General features: G+C 57.1%; 1 long non-coding RNA gene across 1 annotated transcript; it reads left to right on the top strand.

Annotated features, from left to right (window-relative positions):
* Positions 1–5,837: 5,837 nt before the first annotated feature.
* On the top strand, positions 5,838–8,095 carry LOC131274879 (uncharacterized). The gene is made up of 3 exons (XR_009182200.2): positions 5,838–6,062; positions 6,798–6,982; positions 7,842–8,095. It is a non-coding gene; the product is annotated as an uncharacterized lncRNA (long non-coding RNA).
* The last annotated feature ends 2,282 nt before the right edge of the window (positions 8,096–10,377 follow it).

Raw genomic sequence — 10,377 nt, 5'->3', positions numbered from 1 at the left:
ATACAGTATTTGTGCCTTTGTGTCTGGCTTGCTTCACTCAACATAATGTCCTCCAGGTTCACCCATGCTGTCATAGGCTTCACGACCTCGACTTACCGCTGCATAATACTCCATCGTGTGAATACACCAGAATTTGTTTATTCATTCAATTGATTGAAACCTGAGTTGTTTCCGTCTTTCGGCAATCATGAATAAAGCCTCTACGAACATCGGTGTGCAGGTGTCTGTGGCGCTGCTCTCAGTTCTTCTGGGTATATACAGGTATTGCAGGGTCACGTGGCAAGTCTGTATTCATCTTCCTTAGGAACTGCCACACAGTCCTGCACAGGGGCGTACCAGTCTCCATTCCCACCAACAGTGAGTAAGTGTTCCTATCTCTCCACATCCTCTCCAACACTTACAATTTTCTGACTTTTTAACAGCAGCCAGCCTAATAGGTGTGAAAGGATACCATGTTGTAGTTTTGATTTCCATTTCCTAATCGCTGGTGATGTTGAACGTTTTTTCACGTTTCTTTGCCATTTGTATTTCTTCTTTGGACAATCGTCTTTTCAAATCTTTTCCCCATTTTATAATTGGGTAGTTGTCTTTTTATTGTTGAGTTGAATGACCTCTTTGTATTTCGTGGATATTAAACCCTTATTGGATGTGTGATTGCCAAATATTTTCTCCCATTGTGTCGGCTGCCTTTTCACCCTTTTGACAAAGTGGGAAAGTGTTTAATTTTGAGAAGATCCTATTTATGTATTTTTTTCCTTTGTTGCTCACACTTGGGGCATAATGTTTAAGAAACCTCCGCCTACCAGAAAAAAAACTTTTTTTTAAGATTTATTTTATTTATTTCTCTCCCCAGCAGGGAAGGAACCCGGCTGCATGGACCGCCCTGGGACCGAGGCGGACATCCAGGCCGCCGGCCCAAACCCTGGGGCCTGGTCCAGGGGGAGAGGTCAAGGGGGCATTTCCAGGGAGGGTGCGCCCTGAGGAGCAGAACCACGCCGGCCCCTTTAAGAGTCCTGGGGCCCGAGCCGGGAAAGCGCGAGGGAGCCCTTCCAGCTGTGCGGGGCAGCGGGCCCACTGCATGGCCATGGGTGACCCGGCCACCTTCTCCGCATCCCCCTGGGAGGCCCCCCGCTGCTCCTCCCGGCAAGACAGTGAGGCCAGAGGAGGAAGAGGCTTCAGTCCCGGGGGCCGTTGCTGGCGCAGCTTTCCTCGAGCCACCCCCCAGCCAGCTGCCCGGTTTCTCCGTCCTCCGGGGCTGGACCCCACCCAGGCGTCCGCTCCCCCAATGGGCTGATGAGCAAGAGCCCGAGGCCCTGCCTGCACGGAGGTGACAACCCAGACGGCAGGCGGGGGTTACCAGGTGTTATTATATGTTTGTGTTTTCATGAAAAACTTGACTGTTCTGTACTCTCCAAGCGTCCCCGAGTGAGCAGTGGGAAGAGACATCGTCCCCGTCGCTGGGCCAAGCAGCGGAGCGTGGAGGGCGGCGTGTGCACAAACCGCAGAGGGGGTGGGGCGCTGCCTCGGAAGCGGGACAGAGAGCAGGGACTGCACAGGACAGTCCAGGGAGCAGCCTGTGAAAAGGTCCTGGGGCAGGACCCAGCTTGAGAGCCCGAAGAGCCACCAGAAGGCCTGTGGCCGTGGGACGGCACGGCCGGAGGAGACACAGTGTCCGGCTTGAGGCCCCAGAAGAAGTTCAGGGCAAGCCACCCAGGGGCTCCGGGAGGGGCGAGGGACGTGGTTTTTGTGGTCAAAGTGTAGAAAAAAAAATTAGGCCACAGTGTAGGAAATAATTTTTTTATTTAATTAATTTATTTCTCTCCCCTTCTCCCCCTACCCCCCGGTTGTCTGCTCTGTGTGTCATTCGCTGTGTGTCATTCGCTGTGTGTTCTTCTGTGTCCGCTTGTATTCTTGTCAGCGGCACCGGGAAATCTGTGTCTCATTTTGTTGCGTCATCTTGATGCGTCAGTTCTCGGTGTGTGCAGCGCCACTCCTGGGCAGGCTGCACTTTTTTTTTTTTTTTGCAAGGGGCAGCTCACCCTGTGCATGGGGCACCCCTACGTGGAGGACACCCCTGTGTGGCACGGCACTCCTTGCGCGCATCACCACTGCACATGGGCCAGCCAGCTGCACATGGGTCAAGGAGGCCCAGGATTTGAACCCTGGACCTCCCATATGGCAGGCGGACGCTCTATCAGTTGAGCCACAGCTGCTTCCCTGATGTTGGAGTTTTGATGTTGGAGTTTGATGCTGAAGCCTTAAGCTGGAGCCCCGGGAAGGGAGGAACCCAGGAAGCCTGAACCCTGGCAGCCGTCGGCAGCCATCTTGCTCCAACACGTGGAAACAGACTTTGGTGAGAGAAGTAACTTCTGCTTTATGGCCTGGTATCTGTAAGCTCCTACCCCAAATAAATACCCTTTATACAAACCAACCGATTTCTGGTATTTTGAAACGATTTCTGGTTTCTCGCCTCAGCACCCCTTTGGCAACTAACACACCGTCTTTCATCTGCTTCCCCCAGGCTCAGGCCCAGAGCCTCCATCCTGGCCATCAGGCCTCCGTTTTTTGTGCACGCTTTTCTCTGCCTGCCTTGTGCAGCCCCCGCCTCTGCCCACCCTCCAGGGGCCTGCTCAGGAGCCCCTTCCCTCAGCAGAGATCCACCCCCAGGTCGGCTCTGTCACGTCCCCAGCAGCCCCCGCTTCCTGCCCCCCTCGCAGGCTCTGCCCCTTTGCTGAACAGGCTCCACGGCCCCTCCCCGACCCTCGCGCGCTCACGTGCCTGGGGTTAGGGAGCCTTGCTTTTCCCTTCTAAGGCCCGGAAGGCGGGGCGGTGGTTAGCTTTACAGCTCGCAGAGCAGCGAACAACACAGGTAGGTGTCACTCACCACCGTCCCTCTTCTCCAGTCCCATCGCCTTGACCCTCACCTTCTCCTGCCTGGAAGTTTTGCTGCAGCCCCCTGGGTGGTCGCCGTGCCTTCTGGCTCTCTCCAGGCCAGCCCTGTAGAGCCACCGTAGCTATTGTTCTAAATTACCTGAGGGAGACATTTCCCCATGCCTAAACCCAGCTGATGACCCCCCATTAGTGACAGCCACTGTATCAGCTAGGAGGCTTGGGGTTAACAAATTTGATCCAGAGAGACTTCACCTTTGGACGGGATGCTTTGCTTTATGCTAGCTGAAAAGTCCAGAAGCTAAGTGGCTTCCTGACCAGTTGAGTCTAGAGTCCAGCCACGTTCAGAAGAGCAGGTTCAGCTCCACCTCTCTTTTTTTTTTTTTGCCTTCTGCAGCATCAACTTTGTCTTCACACTGGTTTCCCTCATGGTGGCAAAATGGCTACAGTGGCTCCGGCCTCACAGCTCTATCCAAGTCATTTTAGAGGGAGAAGTGAGCTCTTTTCCAGAACTGTTCTGGTATTCTGCTGTATAGAAAATCATTCCAAAGCTTAGTGGCTTAAAGGATCTTTCATTTTGCTTATAAGTCTGTGGTCTGGGCAGGGCCCAGGAAGGACGACTCACCCCTGCCCCATGGCCGCTCAGGGGGGAACTGGAGCCTCAGCTTCCAGGTGACTCGCTCACATCACAGGCAAATTCAGCCGTTGGCTGGAGACTGAGCCAGGGCTTGGGCTGGGCCTCGGTTTCTCCTCATACAGGCCTTTCCAGGGGCCTTCTCACAGGCGGGAGCTGGGCCCAGGAGGGCAAGCCGGAGGGCGGGGCTCTTTCTGACTTTGCCTGGAAGTCAGACCATCATTCTCCAAAGGCCTGCCCAGGTTCAAGGTCACCCTGAGAGACGAGCACAAGGCCGGGAGACACACGACGGCCGCGGGGGAACACGCAGTCTGCCTAAGCCTCTGGGCTGCCCGGTTCTGGAGCAAAGCAGGAGGCCTCAGGACACAGGCGACAGCCAGCACTCACCTCGGCGCCCTCACCACGCCCTGCCGCGCCCTCTGTTCCCCGGATCACTTCTCTCCATGCCCCAGGAGGCACATTGCAAGGCCAGAAAGCAGCGGAGGCAGAGTCAGAGGTCAGGGCTGCGTGGCTCTGAGTCTGCACTCTTAAGTCACTCTAAGTTACATCCATGGCGGAAGAAAGCAACAATCTTTTCACTACATGTGGAAGCAAGTAGCCTGGGTGCACTGGCAGCCATTTTGTGACTATGAGAGGACCCGATACGAAAAAGAAGCAGATGCACAGGGAGGGGAGAACCCTTGCTCAAGCATGTCAATGTGTGTTCTCCCTGGGGAGTCTTCAGGTAAGTGAGCCGGTAGATCTACTTCACTGTTCAAAGACTGGAGGGGTTAGTGCAAAGTGACTTAGAACTGAGAGTATCTTATATACAGAAAGCTAGATGCAATATGTAGGCTGAGATACTCTGCTGGTCTGAGTTGACCCTTTTATTCAAGGTCTCTTTCTAGTTGCATCACCAGTTAGTGATTGGTAGTAATCCCTCGGTGCCAGGGAGGCTCATCCCCAGGAGTCATGTCCCATGCCGGGGGGGGGGGGGGAAGGTAATGCATTTACATGCTGAGTTTGGCTTAGAGAGTGGCCAGGACCAGGTATTGAACCTGGGATCTCATACACAGGAGGCCAGCACCCAACCCCTGATTTGGCTCCCTCATCTATTTCCTCGTTGTTTGCTTGTTTGTTTTTTGTTGGTTGTTTGCGCATTGTCTGTTTTTGCTCATTGTTTTTTGCTCATCCGCTTGTTGTTTTTTGCTTGTCTGCTCATTGTTTGTTTTCCTTTAGGAGGCACCAGGAACTGAACCCAGGACCTCCTGTGTGGGAGGCAGGTGTTCAACGGCTTGAGTCACATCCAGTCCCCAAGGTTGACTTTATTTTTAAGTTTTTTTTATTTATTTCTCTCCCCTCCCCCCCGCCAGTTGTCTGCTGTCTGTGTACATTCTCTGTGTGTTCTTCTGTGTCCGCTTGTATTCTTGTCAATGGCACTGAGAATCTGTGTCTCTTTTTGTTGCATCATCTTGCTGCATCAGCTCTCTGTGTGTGCAGCACCACTCCTGGGTGGGCTGCGCTTTTTCTCACGGAAGGCGGCTCTCCATCCAGGGCGCACTCCTTGCACATGGGGCTCCCCTATGCAGGGAACACCCCTGCGTGGCACAGCACTCCTTGTGCGCATCAGCGCTGCGTGTGGGTCAGCTCACCACACAGGTTAAGAGGCCTTGGGTTTGAACCCTGGACCTCCCATGTCGTAGGCGGACGCCCTATCCATTGGGTCAAGTCTCCTTCCCCCCAAGGTTGACTTTTTACAGATCCACCTTTCTCCTGCTCACCAGCTGCATCCTAGAGCTTTGGCATATAAAGCACTGCTGAGCAAGATAAAGGAAAGCCTCCAAAAATAATAGATGAGAGCTCTGAGAATATTTCCGCCTCCCCTTGCCCCCGGCACAATCCGTGGGCACTCGAGGTCTCCACGGGGGCCACATCCTCTCCTTCAGACCCACCAGGTTGGAGCAAGGCCGAAGGCTGGCACCCAGAACGGTGGCCGCCCACTTTCACCAGCCAGGGAGCAACACAGGAAACTAATTTCTTCACTTACCAGGACACCTCTTGTCCAGGGCTTGTGTCTGTGTGGCTTGCATCCCACTGCAGATAAAAGCAAGGCCCGTCTTAGCCCGCTTCCGCACGGAGCATTTGGTCAAGGCCTCCCCACGGGAAGCCGGAAGTCCAGGCAGCTGCACGGTTTACTGACCCGGGCGCGGCGGGGCTGGCACAGCTGATCGCCTGCAGAAGCGGCGGTTTTCTTACCCGCTGCCCGATATTGGACATTCGCGCTGATGTGTCCTCACTGTTGGAGCCGCGGCTGCAGGGACAACCTTTGTAGCTCGTCCATCCTCAGCTACACTCAGGGTTGGTTTCTCTGGGTTGGAGTGCGATGGTTGGATCAAATTCTGGGTATTGCTCAAGATACAGAGCAATTTAGGCCTCGCTTCCTGCCACCTCGCAAATTATCGTCCAAGACAGGCCCGTGAATAGAGACAGACACAGACACCCTGTTGGCAAGAAGTTAAAAGTGTAACCCGACCACGCGGTGACTGCACTGTCTGTGGAGGTAAAATGGTTTTTGCAAAGATGACTGGATAGGTTTTTGGCAAACCTGGGAAGCTCGTTTGGGACGGTCTGACCTAAAACAGAAGGGTGGCCGAGGGCGCCTCCACGGTGGACGTCAGGCGAGTGGTCCTCCCAGAGAGATGGTGCCGGGGGGCTCGAGGACCGGGGTCTGGGAGCTGGCGATGCTCTTCCTTATGGCAGTCCCCAGGGTGCTGCCCTGCAGGGACCCCTCCGGCGGAAGCCCTAAGGCATGTGCGCGGCCGGCCCTTCCGAAGTGCCCACAAGCAGAGGGGCCCCGGGGGGGAGACAGACAGAGGTCTGGGACTGACACCCCCACGAAGTGACCAGCCGAGCCTCTGCCTCGTGGGTGGGCCGCTTCGCGCGGGCGGCTCCACGGGGCGAGGGCGAGGGCGAGGGGCCCTTGGTTTTGTCTGATTTTGCGTGGACTTTGGCCAGCAAAGCTCTGCCTCTTCCCCCCTCCTCTCCTCCGCCCACCCCCTCCCCTGCGGCTCCCCGAGCCTGGGGCCCGGCCAGCAGACCCTCGGTCCCGAGGGAATGCCCAGGGTCGGATTGTAAAAAATAAATCCGTTTTATTGATACATATTAACAAAGCATAGAATCCCTCCAACGTGCGCAGCCGTGGCATGCAGGACAAGCACAGACTCGTGTGTTCACCACGTAAACCATGACATTTTCACTGTTTCCGTAATAACCAGGGGTGAATTTCCCCTTCCAGGAGGACAGGAGGAGGAGGCGGAAGCAGGTGCTGATACCGCCGGATCGCAGCGGGGCCGGTTCTCCTGGCCCTGGCGTGGAGACTAGACGGCGTGCTACCGGGGCCACCGCGTGCTACGGGGGCCATCGCATGCTACTGGGGCCATTGCATGCTACCAGGCCCATTGTGTGGTACCGGGGAAGCAGGTGCTGATGCCGCCTGATCGCAGCGGGGCCGGTTCTCCTGGCCCTGGCGTGGAGACGAGAGGGCATGCTACTGGGGCCACCGCGTGCTACCGGGGCCATCGCGGGGGAGGGGGCCGCTCTCCCATCCAGGACAGAGCTGGACGGGCCAGGAGAGAGAGAGCCTGCTGCCCATGCGTGCCCGCATAGCCGGGGTCCCTCACGGGGGGTCGGAGAGTTTGCCCCTTCACACTCCTGCCCCTCACCCCCCTGCCCTTGACCCCCCCCACCCTTCACCCCTCCTGCCCTTCACCGCCCCCACCCTTCACCCCTCCTGCCCTTCACCCTTCCTGCCCAGGGCGTCCTCCTGACAAGCCCGGGGAGCAGTTCCACCTGAAGGAGGAGCAGGGACCAGGCCTCTGGGGGGAGGGTGGGGGTCCCCTGGGCTGGCTCTCTCTCCTCCAGCCCCAGGGTCGTGCCACGAGCCTCACTCGACCCCCTCTCCACCCGTCAGGCCGCTCCCGCCTCCTGGAAGCCCCTGTCCCTGCCTTACTTCTAAACTCAACCCAAACTCCAACACCCGGAATCCCCCACTCACATTTCCATTCTTTTTTTTTTTGGTCACAGCTTTATTGAGACATAAATCACATGCCGTACCTGGCACCCACTTGAAGTGCACATTCAGTAGTTTTTAGCATATTCATAGAGCTGTACAGCCATCACCACTGCCAATTTTAGAACATTTTCATCATCCCCAAAAGAAACCCCATTCTCGTCACCATCGCCCCCCAGTCCTCGTGCAGCTCTAGGCAGCCACGGGTCTACGGCGTCCCTGCAGGCACATCCATTCTCATTGTTTCCTACCAATGGACTCATTGCATAGGTGGCCCTCGGAGTCTGGCTGACCCCACTCAGCACCACGTCGCCAGGTCACCCCTGCGGCAGCATGGACCGGCCCCTCATCCCTCTCTGCGGCCCACCAATACCCCATCTCGTGGAGTTCTGCTTGTGCCCACTCATCACCAGTGGGCATTTGGGCAGTGTCCACCCTTTGGCCATCGTGAAGAGCCTTCCCCGAGCTCCCAGGCCATCCCATGCCTCCTTCCCTGCACAAACAGTAAAGTCTAATAACCATCACCTCCCAAGCACCTACTATGTGCCAAACTCCAAACTGGGCTCTTGCTTCTGCCCACAGATTGAATTCTCACCACACTACCGAGGGCGGGAGGCAGTCCCACCTCTATCTTATGGATGAAGAAGCGGGAGCTTGGGGAAGCATCGGGACTGGAAGGTGGTAGTGGGAATGGGACTCGCGCCCGCTCTTTCCTGCCGAGGAGCCCTCCGTTGGGTTTTCTCCATGCTGACATTTAACATTCTAGTTAGTTGGGGCATCGCTGTGGGTGTGGTTTGGTTTTGCTTTTCGATCTCTGGGTCTCCCCAACGAGGCTGTGAGCGTCTCCGGGATGAGAACCACATGTTGCAGCCCTTGCCTTTGACATCCATGGCTGGACATTCCCCCCACCCACGGCTTTAGAGCGTTCCTATTGGTTTACCGCCCCTGGGGGCCCTGCTGGTCGCCTGCTCAGCTTCCCTGCCTGGGGAAACCACTGCCGCCTTCGGCCACAGGGCTGTGCCGCCTCTCGGCCAATCAGAGCCCTCCATCTCACTGGCCAATGAATGGCTCAAGCACAGGCACAGGATCCAGGCCTGGCCAATCAGAGTCCCCCTCGGGTATTTTCCGTAGCAACGGGGCAGGACCCCCCTCTTGCTCTTTGGGACTGGGAGCGGTAAGGACCACAGAGCCTGGAGTGGCCAGTGCTAACCTCGTCCGTCCTGCCTCCTGGAGAGGGCCCAGCAGGACGGCCGGGCAGGTGCTGGAAGAGGAATTCCAGGAACGTATTTAGAGACAGAAAAGATGCTCAGGATGTATATGGGTGGGTTTAAAAAGAGCAGGCTACCGGACAGGGCAAACGACGTGGCTTGTTCTGTCGTGTTCCCACATCGACGAGAAAATGTCCGTAGGTGCCAAAATATTAGCCGTGGCTCTCTGATGGGATGAGCACGGGGTTTTTTCCTTTCTTTTTGTTTATCTGAACTTTATGAACTCAGCCTGAATCCTGCACTTTTAGGAAGGTCTTGTAGTTGTGTCGCCTTTGTTTATTTTACGCTGCAGCTCCCGCTCCCTCCCCTGAGAAGTCATTTCTAGCGCTTTCCTCTCGGGGAACATTGAGGCTCAGCCTGAGTCATTTCATGGCCCTTTTGGGGAACACGCCCCCCACCACTGCTGGCCACTTGTCCCCAACCCCTTCCAGCCATCGGTACCTGCAGTCCCCGCCGCGGCCTGCCCGCTGCCCTCCCGGGTGTCCCCTGGACTCTCAGAGGAAGGCAGGCCCTCTCCCCCGCCTTCCTGCTTGGGTGCTGTGCTTTCATCCTCCACTTATGAAGAGCTCGCAAAAAACATTCTCTTCAGGACCTGAGAAAGCGTCCAGGCCTGGGCTGTCCCTGGAGCTGTGCTGGTGGCAACCGGGAACTGCAGGAGGGGGGAGGCTGGGCACCCGGACCCCTTCCTCATCAAGGTCAGAGAGACCACAGGCCCGGGTGGGATCCCCACGGGCCCCTCTGGTGGGCAAAGCCTCTCCCACGCGGGGGGCCAGGGCCGTGGACTGTGGCTAGCCTCCGGGGACCCAGGCCTTCTCCCATTTTTGGAAACCCCTAGGCGGCCGATCAAAGACCCACCTGGCCCGGGTGAGCCTCGAGGTTGGGGGCACGGCCCTCCTCCAGGGCACTGCCCACTCCCACGCCACCTCTGAGCAGGCCTGTCCCGAGGCTCGGCCCCAGGTCAACCACTGCCCAGGGAGCCAGGCGTGGCTGTGGCCCGGTCACCTGACCTGCCAGGTCAGACCCGTCCCCATGAGGACGCAGCCTCTAGAAAGAATGAGCTAGAGGCACTATGTGGAACGGAAGGGCAGGTAGAGCTGGGGTGGGCACAGCCCAGGGGGAGAGAGGGGACAGAGAGAGGCGGCACGCGGGGCAGTTCAGTGGAGGGGGAGGGGCGAGAGGGAGAGGGCCACCTGGGAGTCTCCAGAGCCCCAGGTGCCCAGGTGTACCTCACAGGTACATGAGGGTCCCTGCATCTTCAAGTAAAGCCCGCTGTTGTTTCCTCTCTTTGGGGTGTTTACTCCTTATCACCCAGAGGTCTGGCCTGAGTAACACTGGGGGGCACCTGCCCCAGGTGGGAGGTTCAGTCCTCACCCCGCCCCCAGGGGGTGGGACATGCCCTCTGCTCATTCCTCTCCTGGCCACCATTGCGAGGCCCCCTCTGCCACCCATTCTGATTCCCAAGGGCCTTGGGTTCTTGAGAAAGTGCCTCCCTGGGGCTGGTGTCTAAGGAGACGGGACCAGGCAGAGGGACATTTCAG

This window comes from Dasypus novemcinctus, chromosome 21 (assembly GCF_030445035.2).
Source record: "Dasypus novemcinctus isolate mDasNov1 chromosome 21, mDasNov1.1.hap2, whole genome shotgun sequence".
NCBI classification, from domain to species: domain Eukaryota; kingdom Metazoa; phylum Chordata; class Mammalia; order Cingulata; family Dasypodidae; genus Dasypus; species Dasypus novemcinctus.
Note: the sequence above shows the minus strand (reverse complement) of the source record. Positions and strands in the feature narration are given on the sequence as shown.